The sequence below is a fragment of the Diabrotica virgifera genome, chromosome 6 (assembly GCF_917563875.1).
Source record: "Diabrotica virgifera virgifera chromosome 6, PGI_DIABVI_V3a".
Lineage (NCBI taxonomy): Eukaryota > Metazoa > Arthropoda > Insecta > Coleoptera > Chrysomelidae > Diabrotica > Diabrotica virgifera.
In genome coordinates, this window is record NC_065448.1 from 216,314,900 (window position 1) to 216,333,766 (window position 18,867).

At 32.7% G+C, this 18,867-nt stretch overlaps 1 protein-coding gene across 4 annotated transcripts in view; it reads left to right on the plus strand.

Moving 5' to 3' along the window:
- LOC126887230 (RNA-binding protein Pasilla) overlaps positions 1-18,867 on the plus strand; it is a 391,656-nt gene that overhangs the window by 350,307 nt on the left and 22,482 nt on the right. The gene's annotated exons all lie outside the window — the stretch shown is intronic.

Here is an 18,867-nt window from a genome sequence, read left to right on the forward strand (position 1 = left end):
GTTTAAGCGGCCAAGTACGGCACATTTAAATCTGCCGGTCGGTGTTTTATTTGGAGCATCGCATCGCATCGGCAGAAATTGTCAAAAATAATCACGCGGTTTTTTACGTCGTTTGATATTGTAATTTTTTTAAGTTGTCAGGAATTATCATTTAGTGGACATGATGGATCGAAGCATTTGTTAAAAATCAAAGTAATTATAGAGAATTAATAAAATTGTTTTAGAAATATTTACTTTCTGATTCGAAGTGTATTCGTAATACAGAATGAATTAATACATAATATAATCAAATACAGTAGAGCGTCGATAATCCGAACTAATTGGTACAGGGGTAGTTCGGATTATCAAATTGTTCGGATTATCGAACATATGTTCAAAATACATACAAAGCTCATAAACATAGTACATATGTACATATTATGTGCATACGTTTTAGTTACAAGGAATAAAACACCTGTATAATAAACAAATATATTGTATGTATTTCTGCATTAACAAAACAAAAATCCGCGGTCATATTTTGCCCATATTGTTATATTAAATCGAAAAATTCGGCCCGCGATCATATTTTTTAATTTTATAATTTTTTTGCGTTCGGATTAGCGATCGTTCGGATTACCAGGGTTCGGATTATCGACGCTCTACTGTAGTTACATTTTGAATAACGTTATTGAATCTGAGATTTAGAAAACCATTTGCTTTACGCTGGAAGTAGATGAAACTTCTGATTATCATGTCATTCACAATTAACAATTATATTGTTGTTCGATACGCGTTACGTGGTAATATTTATGAGAGGCTTTTAGGTTTTAGAGACGTGAGTAAAAGCAATAAGGCAGAATATATTTTTGGTGTTTTAAAGAACAGATTAAAATTTTTTGATATCAAAAATAAATTGGTAGGGCAAACTGGGGCAATCTTATGACGGCGTTGCTGTGATGTGTGGTGAATTGAATGGTCTCCAGGTAAAAGTTAAAACTATTGCATCACAAGCTTTATTTACTCACTATGAACTATGATGCGCATATAATGAATTTATTTTTGCATGATACGTGTAAAAAAATAAAGAATATCGTCTTTTCTTGCCAGTTTAGCTCACCTAAACGGGTTACTGCTTTAGAACAAAATTGTTTCGAAAAAACAGCGAACAGTTTGTCAGAAGCGATGAAAAATCTCAGTTAGTTTTATCTAAGCAGATTATCTCTAGTATTCTTTTTCTCATGATCATCTTTCAGTGCGTCACAGTTTTTCGATTTCTCTCTAACGCATTAAATTGTATGTGACAGAAAAAAAGGCACGTCTGGGAATACTTCGGTAATTATTCTAGTTCGGTGATTATTCTAGTTGTCGATAGATGGCGCCATAATCAAAAAAGAATTATTTATTAAATAAAATAATAATATTATCAATATAATCTGTACAATTTATAAGACTATACAAATGAAAGAAAATACCATTTTATAAATGCAATAGACACAATTGATTTGGTTTTATTCCAAATTGAAAATAAAATTTGACAACTGTCAGATTTAACTAAAATGTCACGTTAGAATAAATGTCATAAATATGTATTATCACGGACTTACCTTTTTTTCTATAATTTGTGACGCACTGAAAAATGTTCATGAAAAGGAGAATAGTTTTAGTATCTGTAGCAGATTTTCGTAACAGCTTTTGAAAGTTTTTGATTTTATTATCGAAGGCGACGATTTTGAAAGCGGCGATACCTCGACCCGTGAAGCAATCGGTTTGAGAACTTTATTAAATGATTACTCTTTTAATATTCTTTTAAATATTTTTAAGACAGAGTTGGCCCAAGATATTCATTGTTGTTCAAAATCAGTCAACTGACATTATTAATTCCAAAAATAGAATACGAAAGCTGGTGCAAAATCTCAGATATTTCCGTAATGATAGTAGTTTCCAATATATACGCAGTGACCTTTTGGACTCGCTTGATATTTCCGAACCATTCCAAAAAAGACACTGACATGATACATATCTCGAAAAGTAGGTATATCTTGAAATTTTGGATACCTACTATTATGTGCAAATAGATAGTCGTTTTTCGAATTTTGAAGATTTGCAAATTTTTGACCTCTTTTACGATTCAAAATTTAAAAGTTACGTTCGCCAAAGAATTTCCAAGATATTTATTATTACAAGTTAGGTACTTAAAAATTATGCCGATCCAAATATTTTCAGAAAGTGAGATAAGTTACAAAATATGTATGTATAATTCTATGTAGTAAGTACTGCAATTCATTACAACAAACTGTTCATCAATTTTCTTATTATCACCAATTTCTGCCTCAAATAAACGGGATTTATCTTGTCTCAAAAGAATCAACACGTATTGTCGAAACACCATGAAACAAGAGAGAATGTCAAGTACATCAAATAAAAAAAAAACAAAAAACAACAAAATCTCCTATGATGATTTAAGCCTTTTAGTTTGATGGTATACCTATACGAGAAGACGAAAAAAACCTTGCCGACCCTGTCTCCAAGATCACGAGCCGCCACTGATCACATTTCAAATGCTTATAGATTCTTCAGGAGTATCCATGATCTTTGTCAGCGTTGAGACCTCCGCACCATATAGTCTTCTTCTTCTTCTGGTTCCTATCCGTTTCGGATGTTGGAAATCATATTGGCAATCTTAACATTGCTCGCTGCGGTTCGAAACAGTTTAGTTGAGGTTTTCTTAAACCATGTTCTCCAATTCCGCAGCCATGGTATCCTCCTTCTACCGGGTCCGCGCTTACCTTTGACTTTACCTTGCAATATGGACTGCAGCAGGGAATAACGGTGCTGATTTCTCATAACGCACGGTGGTTCCAAATGCCGTTTAAAAGCGTATATTGTTTATACATTTCTGAATTACTTTCGTTCTTAGGGGTTTCTGGCATCGCTGATTACGAATATGACATTATTTTTTCTGAAAAACAAAATGGCGGATCCAACATGGCGGAAAGAAATTGAAAGTATCAATCAAAACGCAAATTTTTTTGTCAGATTTGGTAATTTAAGGTCGTTGATTACAAATCTAACATTACTTTTTATTAAAACAAAATGGCGGATCCAATATAGTCGAAACAATTTCGAAAATTTTATTTTAAATGCATATGTGTTTAAAAATTTATATTATAAGGGGTTTTTAAAATTGCTGATCACCAATACATTTTGATTATAAAGTACAATATTCAGAACCTATTACTTATGTACAACCGCCCATACATACTCAACAATCGCCAGAATCATGTAATATGCGTCATTTTCCACTTTTGTATTCAAACAACTGCCAGCAATGCATAGGCAGTTATAGGCAGCTAAACCAAAGTGATTCTGTATCTTCTTACAATATATTTTAATACTAATAAACATTAGTCGCAGAATTATGCAGAATTTTGTACTTTTTGAATGTTTCTTTACAAAATTTTGATTATTTCAAGTATATTTTCACTATTTATGTAGTAACAAATTTAAGGCATTTATTGTTAATAAAACTTAAGCCAACTTACATCTTACATTACTACATACTTAAAAAAGAAGAATCTGCTTTATAGGGATAAAATTGATAAACCACAAAACGTTTTACAGCGTTTTCAACTGCCGGCCAAAATAACCTCGGACATGGCTCACTTGTTCCTGAGCTGTGAACCACAATACATCCAGTCTGATCTTTATACCTGCGTATTACGACTTTACGATAGTATGAGAAAACAACTGTAAACATGAAAATCCCTAGATAGGGACTTTTTTCTTCGCCTCCTGACCACGTTTTCAGCATTTGGAACCACTGTGTAACGTGACCCAGATACTGCAATTTTATGCGTTTGATGGTAAACACAATCTCCAGTTCCTTCTTCATTCTTCCTACCATATAGTAGAATCAGGAAATCCTTGCTTTTGAGAAGCTTTTTATTTTGATTTGTCGACAGAACCGTCTATTCTCGCCTTAATTTCACTACACTACACTACTCGTAAGGATAAAAAAAGATGTCATGTCGTAAAAAATGTCATGGATGTAGGCCAATGGGCAGGAATACACAGTTATGAAATGCTTCGCAATTCTGCTAAAAACAGGATTATTTAATCCTGATTAATACCTGCAGCGGCTAAACAAAAAAAGACAAGTACCGATTATCATAAAAAGAAGAAAACTAGAGTACTTTGCCCACGTGATGAGAAATCCGAAATATGAAATGCTACATGTGATTATCCAATTAAACATAGAGCGAAAGCGCGGTCCCGGACGCAGATAAACATCCTGGCTTGGTATGGAGTGAACACCACGACACTATTTAGTCCAGAAAGCCACTGCGCATCCGCTAGGAAAAATATTCTGATTCGGATTTTTTGCACAACCTTACTCAAAAAGGACTCCTTTTAACAAATTTGCATGTTGCCAGGACCAAAAGGTGGTCAAAAATTTGTTAAACGTTTTTTTTTGTTTTTTTCCTAAAATTATTTTTTTTGCATGGAAAAAATTTTGCATGGTGGTCAAAAATTTGTTAAACGTTTTTTTTTGTTTTTTTCCTAAAATTATTTTTTTTGCATGGAAAAAAGTTTTTTTTAGGTTTTTTGGATCATTCCAAACAGAAAAGGTCTTTAGTGACTTTTCTCTAAAAATGATAGTTTTTGACATATAAGCGATTAAAAATTGAAAAATTGCGAAATCGGCCATTTTTAACCCTCAAAAACTATGTGAAAAACTGAAAATTTGGTGTTGCCAAGGTATGTAGATATTCTTTAAACACCGATTGATGAAATCCCGAAGAGCTTTTTGCAATACAATATTCAAAACTCCTTTGTTTTTTAATTGCTAATCGAGCGTGCGCGACACTATTTTCCACCGACAGTATGGTGCAAATGAAAGGAATAAATTCGTTATTTCGTAAACCGGCGACTTTAAGGAAAAATCCCGAAACAGGTCGATTTTTATTTTTAAGTTATGATATTGTGGTATATATGGTATACTAGTGACGTCATCCATCTGGACGTGATGACGTAATCGATGATTTTTTAAATGAGAATAGGGGTCGTGTGCTAGCTCATTTGAAATTTTCTTCAATTTTCTATTCAGTAATATAAACATTTACATCATTATTTATACAGGGTGTCCAAAAAATTTTTATTGAATTAAATTATTTGACAAAAAAAGAAGTAGAAGGACACCCTGTATAAATAATTATGTAAATGTTTACATAACTGAATAGAGAATTGAAGAACCTTTTTCAAATGAGCTACCACACGACCCCTATTCTCATTTAAAAAGATCATCGATTACGTCATCACGCCCAGACGGATGACGTCACTAGTATACCATATATGTCACAATATTATAACTTAAAAATAAAAATCGACCTGTTTCGGGATTTTTCCTTAAAGTCGCCGGTTTACGAAATAACGAATTTATTCCATTCATTTGCACCATACATGTCGGTGGAAAATAGTGTCGCGCACGCTTGATAAGCAATTAAAAAACAAAGGAGTTTTGAATATTGCATTGCAAAAAACTCTTCGGGATATCATCAATCGATGTTTAAAGAATATCTACCTACCTTGATCACATTCAAATTTTCAGTTTTTCACATAGTTTTTGATGGTTAAAAATGGCCGATTTCGCAATTTTTCAATTTTTAATCGCTTATATGTCAAAAACTATCATTTTTAGAGAAAAGTCACTAAAGACCTTTTCTGTTTGGAATGATCCAAAAAACCTAAAAAACTTTTTTCCATGCAAAAAAAATAATTTTAGGAAAAAAATAAAAAAAAAAACGTTTAAAAAATTTTTGACCGCCTTTTGGTCCTGGCAACATGCAAATTTGTTAAAAGGAGTCCTTTTTGAGTAAGGTTGTGCAAAAAATCCGAATCAGAATATTTTTCCTAGCGGATGCGCAGTGGCTTTCTGGACTAATTTAGGTCAGCTGAGGACAAAGTAAAAATCATGCGACTGATCGCCAATGTTCTGGGAGGACAAGGCACTTAAAGAAGAAGATCTAACACCTCATCTGACAAGACAATGTACGGTGGACGCCTACGCAGAAATGTACGGCACCTGAAGAAAAAGAAGAACTGGTAAGAATCACCGTATCATCGGAATAATGTATGTTGTTCGTTAATTCACCATTTTAGTCCAGAGAAATAAGGTTTTTCTCGTGACACATCACCCTCCAGGCCGAAACCAAATTTTTTGAGTAGTATGGACATCTATAATAATAACCTATATGTTTCCTGCAGCCGATTTTGATGATATAAATAGTTATAAACAAATGAAGATCGAAAAACGGTAAATTATCGCTTTTTTCGTCTATTACCAAAAAGTTAAGCACTTTAAACAAATTTGAGAGTAAGAAACTCATAAATCGTATAAAAAACTTCAATATGGCATTCGCTGAATATGTCCAACCTTATTGGTTGCTTAGAAAATTGCAAAATAAATCATAAATATTGAGTTTTTATAAATATTTTATAAAATATTTATTATTTTTATAAATAACTTAGGTAAAAATTAACTTAGAATCTTCTTATTACGCGGAATGCCGAGACTTCTTGTACTTAAATTATATTTTAAATTTCAAAGCAATTGGTCAAATAGTTTAAAAGTTATTTAATTTATTTTTCCCAAATTCATTTTTTTTGCAACACTATAAGTCAGAAAATTATGAGGTTACAGTAATACTTCGGACAGTTTATGAAAGAAGAACATTTATACTATTACCTTAATTAAAAATAAATTACAAAAAATAATTTTAAACAGTGTAAAATTATTTTGCAAAAACATGTCCATTTTTTGCTTACTTATAAACAATTAGAATAACTTTTTAACCGTTACCCGTAGAAAAATTATTTTTTCATATTTAGAAAGACTGAATTTTTATACACAGTTAGAAAGAAAAACAACTGTACTAGGGCATTTAGGGACAAAGTTAGCCCCCCCCCCCATTTTTTTAATTCACATGTTTTTGCAAAATTATTTTGCAATATCTATAATTATTTTTTGTCATTTTTTTTAAATTAAATTAATACTGTAAATTTTCTTCTTTCATAAACTATCCAAAATATTACTGTAACTTCATCATTTTCTGACTTACAGTGTTGCAAAAAAAATAATTTTGGATAAACAAATTAAATAACTTTTAAACTATTTGACCAATTGCTTTGGAATTTAGGGTGTAATTTAAGCACCATAAGTCTCAGCATTCCATATAATAAGAAGGTTCTAAGTTAATTTTTACATAAGTTATGAATATTTATAAAAACTCAAAATTTATGATTTATTTGGCAATTTTCTAAGTAACCAATAAGGATAGACATATTCAGCGAACGCCATATTGAAGTTTTTTATACGGTTTATGAGTTTATTACTCTCAAATTTGTTTAAACTGCCCAATTTTTTAGTAAGAGACGAAAAAAGCGAAAATTTACCGTTTTTTGATCTTCATTTGTTTACAACTATGTATATCATCAAAATCGGCTGCAGGAAACATATAGGTTATTATTATAGATGACCATATTACTCGAAAAATTTGGTTTCAGCCTGGAGGGGATGTGTCACCAACACGATATTTTTTTCCTTATTTCTCTGAACTATTTATTTGTATGCCTCCTATTGCATTCTCCAGACATTTTTTAAATGTTTTGAGATTATGCTGGATAAGGATAGAAATTGAGTTCTTAGTGACCTATATTCTGTCGGCGGACGAAAGATCTTGGACAGTTTGCACAGAAAAAGTCATAAACTTCGTGTTATCGTTTGGATTGTTGTTTTTGACTGATCGACCAAGACAATAAAATTTTTGATTGTTCTATATATTTTATAAAGTACTTGGTAGGTACGTTATCGATTTGTTATTATATTTTTGTTGAAGTTACATTATACCTCCATATATATACTGGAATATATATATATACCTGGAATATTTATAATCAATGCTCCAGAATAAAAAAGTGTACAAAGTATGCAGCATTTACAAACCAATACGTGGAATTTTTAAATTTGTTTAGGAATCACTGTAATGTCGGCAGTCAATTTGACTTTAAATTAAATGTAATTTTAGTTACAACTGTTAAAATTTTTGTATATACAATTTTAAAGAACGAATTACGAAAACGTTCAGTAGTAGCTAAGCTGAGTTTTAGTATTTCTATCTACGTCCTTGGGTTGTGTGGTTTAAATATTATAATAATTTTTATGACAGTTGTTAAGAGAGTTAGATTTGTTTCATTACATTTTAAATGTGTTCATCTCATTGTCATTACATGTTGCATTTTATTAAACCATCATTACTCATTTATTCGTTTTATTTCCATTAGAATCTTTGTAGATGTAGTAAATGTAGATCATATCAGTGCTTAGTGAAGAAATAAGTATACATTTTTCCTCTTTAAGGACGCCTTTAAGTTTAATTAAGTATTGAACAACTAATGGAAATACCATACCTTGGAATTACACTGTCCACCCACGGAGACCTGAACAAAGAAGTGAGAGTGAGAAAGCAAGTACAAAAAACAAATAGACTGTCAGGATGCCTTAATAACACTAAGAATTTATAAAGCCAATGTAAGACCAATAATGACATATGCATCATAAACAAGACCTGACACCCTCTCAACACGAAGACTACTGGAAACGGCAGAGATGAGAGTACCTACTGAGAAGAATTACAGGAAGTACCTTGAGGCATTGAAAGAGGAGTGAAGACATTAGACGAAAATGTAACGTAAAGAGTATAAAGAATGGACACTAAATATAAAAAAGAGTGGAATAACTACATAAGTAGAATGGGGGAGACCCGTTTGGTCAAAATAGCAAGAGATAAATCACCAATCGGTAGAAGAAGTATCGGCCGACCGCGCAAAAGATAGAGTGACATCCTTCCATAGAGGTACCAGTACCAATCCGCCAATGAACAAGCAGAAGTGCTTATGAAGAGGAAGAAGAAGTCGACCGTACATCATCAATGAGAATTCTACTTCGTCACAATACAACCAACTGCCAAACCAAGTGCCAAATAACCTGGGTCCGCGACCTGAAAAAAGCCTGGATCCGAACAAAATATAACTCTCTCACTGAGAAAATATCCGGTCATGCAAGTGGCAAAATGTATATTGGATGGACATTCGCTAATAAGACTGAAATACTGCGGAAAATAAGCAGAAGGAAGCTCAGAATTTTAACAGGCTTTTTAACTGGACATGAGCCCGTTAAAGGGCCAGCTACATACAATGGGGATGTTTCATGGATACCTCATCTGCAGATTGTTTAACATTACCTGAAACAGTCATTATATTCTGGATGACACAGTGGCGGATCCAGCATCGTTAAGAGGGGGGCCGATTTCTGTAAAAATAAATGAATGTTTTTATAATCTTTATATACAGTGCATTCATAAAGTGTTGAAACGGTCTATTATCTCATGACTTAATTATTTTCAGAGTTAAAGCTCTGACAGGTCGATTTTTATTTTTAAATTATGATTTTTTGACGTATATCCCAAATAATGACATCATCGATTTGCGCGTGATGACGTCATCGATGATTTTTTAAATGGGAATAGGGGTCGTGTGGTAGCTCATTTGAAAGATGATTCAATTCTCTATTCAGCAATATAAACATTAACATCATTATTTTTACAGGGTGGCCAAAAATAATTTTTGAATTAAAATAATTGACGCAAAAAGAAGAATGTATGTAATTTATTTAACTCAAAATACATTTTACTGATGCCACATAACATAAAAAAATGTTTATTTCATAAATAAACATTGCTTTTCGCTTAAATTAAATGTCAAACAGCCACACACCTGCCTTTTGGCAGTTTGAACATTTAATTTAAGCGAAAAGTAATGTTTATTTGTCAAATAAACATTTTTCTCTCTTTTCTGACAGCAGTAAAATGTATTTTGAGTTTAATAAACTACATAATATATTATTTTTTTTGCGGCAAATAATTTAATTCCAAAATTAGTTTTTTGGTCACCCGGTATAAATAATGATATTAATGTTTATATTACTGAATAGAGAATTGAATCATCTTTTAAATGAGCTACCACACGACCCCTATTCACATTTAAAAAATAATTGATGACGTCATCACGCCCAAATCGATGACGTCACTATTATGGGATATACATCAAAAAATCATAATTTAAAAATAAAAATCGACCTGTCAGAGCTCTAACTCTGAAAATAATTAAGTCATGAGATAATAGACCGTTTCCACACAATATGAATGCACTGTATAATTAAAAACAAATTAAATTATTTGGTTTGAGAGGGGGGCCGATCGCCCCTCCCTAGATCCGCCACTGGGATGACAGCACTAGTTCGTCGGTGAAAATACTTTTTGCATACTGTCAAGGTACTCCACGAACACCGTACAGAGTTCTGATTTTGTAATAGACGTCTTACGAAATAAAACTCACATAAAAATTCTTAATCTCATAGATTGAGTTCTATAAATCCCTAGAGTCTAGAGCCTTTAGGAAAAGGAGATGTTAAATATAATTAAAATAAGAAAATGGCAGTATCTGGGTAATGTCCGACAAGTGTTGCTACAGATCATTATACCAGGAAACAAGAGTTACAATTGTAACTATGTTGAGATGTTTAGAGCAGCAGTATCAAAGGTGAAAATAACCGTAATGATAGCCAAACTTCTTAAAGACGGACTTAAAGAAGAAAGAGCCTTTGTAGATCCAAAAATGATTTGTTTGACGAGCCATCGAACTCTGTATTGTTATTTTTCTTTTAACCAGAATCAGGAATCAGGAAGACGTGTAGGGATAATATAAAAGAATAAACAACTGTATTTCTAAGAATACAAGTATATAAATTAGAGATAGCACAACGACATACTTCATCAAGTATGTCGTTGCAGTTTTAGATTTATAAGTACAAATTCTTCAATAATGTGTGTCTGTTTGCAATTCATTATCATATATCGTAATTCCTTACATTATACTCTCCTTCTCATAGGCATCTTTCAGTGGGTCACAGTTTTTCGATTTCTTTCTAAGGCAATAAGTTGTAAGGGACAGAAAATAAGGTACGTCCGTGATTAAAATCATTTATAACATTTATTCTAGTTGTTGATAGATGGCGCTATAATCGAATAAAAAGTTATTTATGTATTATCTATACGACTATAATCTGTACAATTTATAAAACTATACAAATCAAAGAAAACCTTTTTATAAATTAAATAAACACAATTGATTTGTTTTTATACCAAATTACGATTACGATTCTGACAACTGTCAGTTTTAACTAAAATGTCATGCTATGATATGATTCTCTACATTCTTAAAATCATATATTACATCATTAATGACACACTGAAAGACTGAGAAGAACTTTAAATTATAGTCGTATAGCAGGAGCGTCATTTAAAATTTTGCTAGGGGGGCAAACATTATATATACAATACATTATATATGCAAACATAATACAAAATTGATCTATTTTTTGTAAATTTCAGTGATTTTCTGACCCTATCAAATGACGCCCCTGTCGTATAGATATGTAATAGGTAAATAATAATCGGTAAATCGGTAAACCTATATCTTTTTTTTTTCGATTATAGCGCATCTATCAACAACTGGAATAACTGTTATACATCTGTATGTATCACGGACGTTCCTTTTTTTCTGTCACTTGCGTCACACTGAAAAAAGCCTCTGAGAAGAACCATACTAATGTCCCAAAAATAAGGTAACGCTGTGCGAAAATCAAATTGGATGACGTACAAAGGATTTCAGCAGAAAAGAACAATATATACCTGTTCGATAAATTAAAGGATTGCCGCACGAAGTGTGTAATAGAAAGAGCTTTAAGTTAAAAAAATGTAAAAGTGAAAAAATAAAACTCCCTAGAAACGAAAATACCACCGAACCTGTAAAAATCATACGAATAAGCTGGATTTTGCAGAGAATGTCAATCCAAAAAAGTGTGCATACTTTGTCACTCCTACCCGCTTCCTCAAAAAAAAAAACGGAAACGATTTACCACGATGCGTATGCCATAGAAAAACATATTTCAACAAGAAATGTACCTGGGATATTTTTAACAAAAACGTTACTAGCACTTTTTGTGTAGAATGAACCGTTCTCTCAGATACCACGCTTTTAGCGACCGGCGATTTTGAATGTGAGTTACGCGTGAAGTCAGAATTTTTTAAATACAATTTGTGTCAACTCGACGGTAAAAATTCGATATCTTTTGATCAGTGTCCTATCGACAACAATCAGAATGCATTTTAAAGGCACATACAATTTTTGCATTTTGCTGGAAATGAAGTCAGTTTCTATAGAGCTCTTAAATAAATAAACGTTGCGCGATTTTTTTCATTTGATTCTCATGAGATCAAACAAATTTATTACCTACTTCCATTGGCCGGTCGCTATGAAATTCCCATTATTAGAGCCTAGTCTTTAATAGCTATAACATAGAATTTGGATTTTGAGTTTTGGCAACAAATATGAGGCATTTGAAACATGCAAAAATGAAACTTTCACATTACAAATGATTTCACGTCACGAGAAATCCTTCCACCAAAAAGGCATTGGGTTGAATTTGTAGCTGAAGTTGTGTAATTTTGAACAATATGCTTGTGCAATCGAAAAAAAGCAGTTTTAAACATTTTGGATCGTTTGTTATGTAAAAATTCACGAGTCTTTTGGGCATATTTCAAATGCCTCAAATTTGTTGCCAAAACTCAAAATTGAAATTTTATGTTACATCTTTTGAAGATTAGGCTCTAACAATGGACATTTCATAGTGACCGGTCAATTGCAGTAATAAATAAATAAATCGCATAAGAATCGCAAAAATAGCAAAGCTCGAGCAACGTTTATTTATTTAACAGGTTTATAGAACTTGACTTCATTTACGACAAAATGCATAAAATTATTGCATACTAAAGCTGCAGTCTTCACCTTTAAAACGCATTTTAATTTGTGTCGATAGGACACTCTAATCAAAAGATATATTTTTACAAAATAAAATAAAATACCATTTTTATTCAGTTGCAATGCGAAGGCAAAACAATCTTACTTTTCAATTAGAATACGGAGTGCAGTCCAGTCCCTTGAACCGCGATTTTCGGCTCTTATTGGAGCCTTCATCGGAAGGAACGTAGGCACTGTTCTCCATATTTTAACTGATTCGTATCGAGAGGTTTTCCCACCCATTGCAACTGAAGTGATGATAGTAGGTGGCTAGCGCCATCTGGCATTGAAAGACGAAGTAGTTTTCAATCCTAATAGTAAATTATTAATATTGAAAATATTAAAAATATTACTAAAATATTTTTTAAATTGAAAACTTATTGGTTGTAATTGAAAAGTAAGATTGTTTTGCCTTCGCATTGCAACTGAATAAAAATGGTATACATTTTTATGTTATAGTCGTATTACTCAGTAGAGTAACTAGGTGCATTTTTCCGTTGGAACTTTACCAGCTGCAGACGGGGGATATGAATTGCATAGTGTAGAATTCCTTCCCTCTCGTCTTCACTGCAGCATCCATTTGACTTACAAATTGTAGAAGTCTTGGAGGTGTCACCAGGAAAGTGTACCAATAAGTTTTCAACCAATAAGTTTTCAATTTAAAAAATCTTTTAGTAATATTTTTAATATTTTCAATATTAATAATTTACTATTAGGATTGAAAACTACTTCGTCAAACTACTTCGTCATATATTTTTACCTTTGGGCTAATAGGTACAAATTTTATTTAAAAAATTCACTTCTCGCTAGTACCCGGCATTCAAAATCGTCGGTCGCTTCAAGCGTTGTTTCTACGAGAACGGTTCATTCTACACAAAAAGTGCCAATGAGCATTTTTATGTATGAAAAGAATATTATTACTATACCGCAATATAGATCGCACAAGAAAGAGGTCTTAAGAAGAGCTAATACCCAAAGAGAGCTTCTAAACATCGTTAAACAGCGAAAAGTCTCATATTTAGACAAATATAATCGTTTTACAATCATTTTAATAGACAGAATGAAGGTCGGAGACGACACTCATGGTTCAGAACCATAAGAAACTGGTGCGACATACGACATACCTGATCAATCGGTTTTAAAACGTCTTGCGACGTTGTCCGATGCCTAATTTCCATGACACTCTATCATCCCATTGGCCCTCTCTAAGATCTCTTGCGCTCATCGCCTTCGTTACTCCCTCTCTCCAAGATTTCTTGGGTCTTTCTCTCTTTCTGCTGTTTGGTGGTATCATATCTGATATCAATACAATAATAAGATGAGCCGAAGAAGGATCCGTACGCATAATCCAACAAAAATGAACACCTACGCGCTGCATAGCGTACAGCAACAAAAAAGAAGTAGAAGATCGTGCAAATACTACCAATAAAAAAGTTTGTGCTAAAACTGGAAAATGTCTTCTTTAACACCGATTTTGTGGTTCATTTAATATCAAAACTTAATAATTGGACGGCGTTATGCAGAAAGCTACCAACCCTCAATAGTGGCAAACTGAGACAATCAAGTTTAAAGTTTTTATTGATTTAAAAAATCTGTAGGATATGTTGCTACTACTTTGTAACTTTTTTTTGACTGTGGATAAATATTTTGGTATTTTCTACATGTTTAAATATTTTAATTGTAAATTAAAAAGAGAAATGGCAAATTTTTGTGGATTGGTAGGTTTCTGCATTTTGCAAAGTGGGAAATTAACACCAACAATATTAAATAAAAACAACAGTAAAGTTAGAAAAATTATTTTTATTTACAGGAAGTTAAGGATATGAATATTTAACGTATTAATTTAATAAATTTTAATATTAATCTACTTCATCCACTTCAAAATCTAGATCTTCAACATTGATATTATAACCCTCAACATCTTCAGTTACATTGGCACCCTGCAAATTTTGATAAAAAGTCAATGCATCAGCAGGAATAAGGTGCATCATTTCCTTTAAATTTTGTAATTTCGCCTCAGTGATAGACTTCCCGTTAGGCCACAGTGGTATTAAATCGCTAAAGATTTCTTCGTTAGCAGTTCTACCTCGAGAAGATTTTTTGATAGAAATTTTTTGATACGGTTGTGAAAAATCCTTTTGTTGTATCATTAGCCTAAATGGGTCAGACTTTTCTATTTTGATTGACCTAATCTTCAACCAATTAATTTTTTCTTTATCTTCGGTCACTTTGCGATTAGCAATTTTTTTTTTCAATGTTTATTACGCCTAAAAAATCTTCGACGTGCATTTGGGTTACTACCAATGGTCTCTGCTTTCTACAAGAACGCATTACCTCGATATAGTCATTTGGGGTATATAATCTTTGCTGTCGTTTAAGAGCCGACTCAATATCGCTGAAATCAGTGTCGTTGGGCAAAAAACTATGACCAGAACAGAGATATTTTACGGTAATGCTTTCTAAGTTTGTGCGTGTCCCATGCAAAATTGATTTAAGCATAAGTATTAACTTAATATTTCGATTTTGCCCACCGCAAGAATCACAGCAAAGCGTAAAATGTTTGACTTCTGGAGTTAATTGAGTTGTAACATGTTTTATAAGGCAAGAGCCTATTTCTTGGGCGCCCCTTCCAGCTGAACCTTCTACCCAAACGTAGCAGTATCCTCTATTTTCTTTAGCACTGTGTATTCCTGCATTATACACCCACAACTGACGCTTATAAAATACGATGCCTGTAGGTATTCTGGGAAGCGGTAGGATTTTTCCAAGTCAAATCTTAAACACTCTTGATCTGTTTGTTCAGTCACTATCTTGAAATCATCTCTTCTCATTTTCTGTGCCTCCTCTGCAACTTGCAAATGCTTCGTATGTTCCTGCTTGAACTCTTCTTTTTTTTTATTCATCCTTTTCATTATCTATTTTCATTTTAAAAGTATCGCAAACATTGCAGGTGTTTTTTTTAATGGCTTTATTTTCAAATTAAATTTCGTGTAGAATATGTTCTTGTATGACATTAAGCTTACGGGATTGGTTTCTTCCTGCTTGTACATGTCATACATTTGTTGTAAAGTGATACCAGGTGGTAAATATTTCGCCTCTGTTCTCGACGGTAGTGTGAAATGTATTTAGGTATTTTATTAATATGACTAACAACTGCTTGAATTCGTTCATCTGCTAATTTGTTTTTGCCTCCCTGCTTTAAACCTCTTTGATCACTAATAGGAGCCCGACCATGAAATTGCTTTAAAGCAGTGTTTACTCGAAATGCAGTTACCTTTAGAGTATTTATAAACATTTCTCTACACACTTTTGTGTCCTTTATTTTATAAATTCGAGATAATTTCCTTTTTTCAATATTTCTACAATAAGACCTTTTTTTTCAATCTCGGATACACTAGCAGCAATAAAATTAGTTTGAGCATCATATGAATTTAGCGACCAAAACCTCTCAAATTCACATTTTCGACTTTCAACAGAAACATTTTCTGCACATTTAGGTGTACGGTTACAATGGAAATCCCCAACATTTGCAGAAAGCTACCAACCCACTTGGATGCAAGTGGCGCTTTATTAAAATTCTACCAAGTGGGTTGGAAGGTTTCTGCAAATTAAAAGTATACTACCAAGTGGGTTGGTAGGTTTCTGCAAATTAGAATATCAGATAAATTTAATATGTGGCTTAGAATTTTTATAGTTTTATAGGTTATATATTTTTCTAGAGGTATATAGGTATATGTAGGTTTTTGCAGAATGCAGAACTCGTATTTTGTTGTCCAAATATGCATCCAACCCAATATCTGAATAACGCCGTCCAATTTTGTAGAGTACAATAATTTATTGCTAATCCAAAAGTATATCGGATGTAAAATTTATTATATTGTAGTGATACGGTGTCTTACAGAAATAAACAGAACACATTATTATAACCAAAATATAAAGCTAAGTATAATCTTCATAAGTTTCACGCTTTTTCACATCACACATGCAATTCATTTGATACAAATGGTGTGTAGGGTAGATTTGATTTCATTCAATCATAAACATAAAAATTCGAACAAACAAAAATATTCATTATTTGTAGTCCGTGAAGCGATAACTAACTACCTACAATTTGGTAGGGATATACAAATTCCATATACTCGATTGAAAATTCACGATAGCTTTGTTTTTATGACAGAAGGTTGCTAGTGGTCGTTATACAGGGCTGTTCAAAGCAGAAACATAAGTTTATAATTTTTTTACAAGAATTTATAAAAATAATATGACCAGCCCGACAAACTTAGAGTACAATACAACATAAAATGCAAATGAGTTTGCTTTACCATAGAAAACAAAAAATCGTCCATCTATGCATTTATTACATCTTCTTCTTATTCACATGCTGTATCAGAATTATCCGACGTTGGCGATCACCGATCACCATTGCGAAGGCTTCTTGATCTTCTGCAATATGCAATAATTGTTCCGCATTTGATGTCTTAGTCCATTCACGAATATTTTTTAACCAAACAACTTGTCTTCTTCTTACACTTCTACGGCCCTCTATTTTGCCTTTAAGGATCAGTTGTAATATTTTATATCGACTTCCCCTCACTATATGTCCCAGATAAGACATTTTCCGGTGTTTAACAGTCTTTAGCAGTTCTCCATCTTTGTTAACCCTCCTTAGTACTATCTCATTAGTTTTTTCTTGCTGTCCAAGGTATCTTCAGCATCCGTCTATATATCCACATTTCTAATACTTCAATTCTGTTGATGGTCGATACTTTTAAGTGTCCACTCTTCTGCACTATACAAAAGTACAGACGAAACATAGCACTTAACCATTCTTTGTCTTAGTTGTAAACTGAGATGATTATTGGAAATAAATTACTTCATTTTTATAAAAGTAGTGTTAGTCATTGCTATTCTGTGTTTTATTTCTGTGTCTGGATTTAGTTGGTCCGTTATGGCAGCTCCCAAATATGTCATTTTGTAAACTTTTTTAACTTGGACTCCGTTTAATTGAATCTCTGCATTCATTACTCTCTAAATAAATAATATTATTCTCTTCGGAGTAGATTATCAGTAGATTATCATTTTCACTTCATTAGCCATTTTCAAAAGGCTTGTTTTATATGCTTCGAGTTCAAGCCGCTCTAACGTTTTCATTCCAAACTCCTTGATTTGCTCTGTACACAGATCAAACAAACATTGTCAAGCTGTGTTATTTGTTCTGATGTGGATGACAGATCTAAGACCAACATCCTTGGAACGTAGTGAATTACTCAGGTGATTGATTTAATCCTCTCTCATTTTGAATTTTTCTTTGCTTTTCGTTTCAGGTGCTGTTCATTTTTAAGGCGTTCGAAGGGCACTGGGTTTCTTGGACATTTGGTAAACTGTTAATTCTTACAGGGGGTCTTGGCTAAAATTATTCAGTAGTTTTCAAACATGTCTCCCATTACGTGCCATATTAAGGTTTTTCAGGTGGTTGCATCATTTTGATCTTCATTCATCTGTGTTGGCAACAAGTACTATTTATACAACTTTGTATCGTCACTGAAAGGGCTTGATACAATTTTTAAAAGTCTAGGTTTAGTCTGTTCTGGAATATTTCTTCTGGAAACAGTTCTCACAATGTTGTTTGACATCATAGTGTTCAGGTCTCGGATGAATTTTTAAATTGTGTTTCTTGCTGTTTTATTACAGCGTCCAAAGCGGATAAGGTTTATTTGTTAAGCTGCTGTTTTGCTTAATACAAAAATATTATTTGGATTAGATCCTCTCTTCCACCTAACACTGTTAAAAGAGGATGGAAGTATATCATCAGCCCGTTTTAAATCCACTGCAGAACATAGGCTTCCCTTATTTGTATGCAGAGTGCACGGTTCTGTGCAGTAGGGGGGGTTTAATTTTTCGTCATCTTTT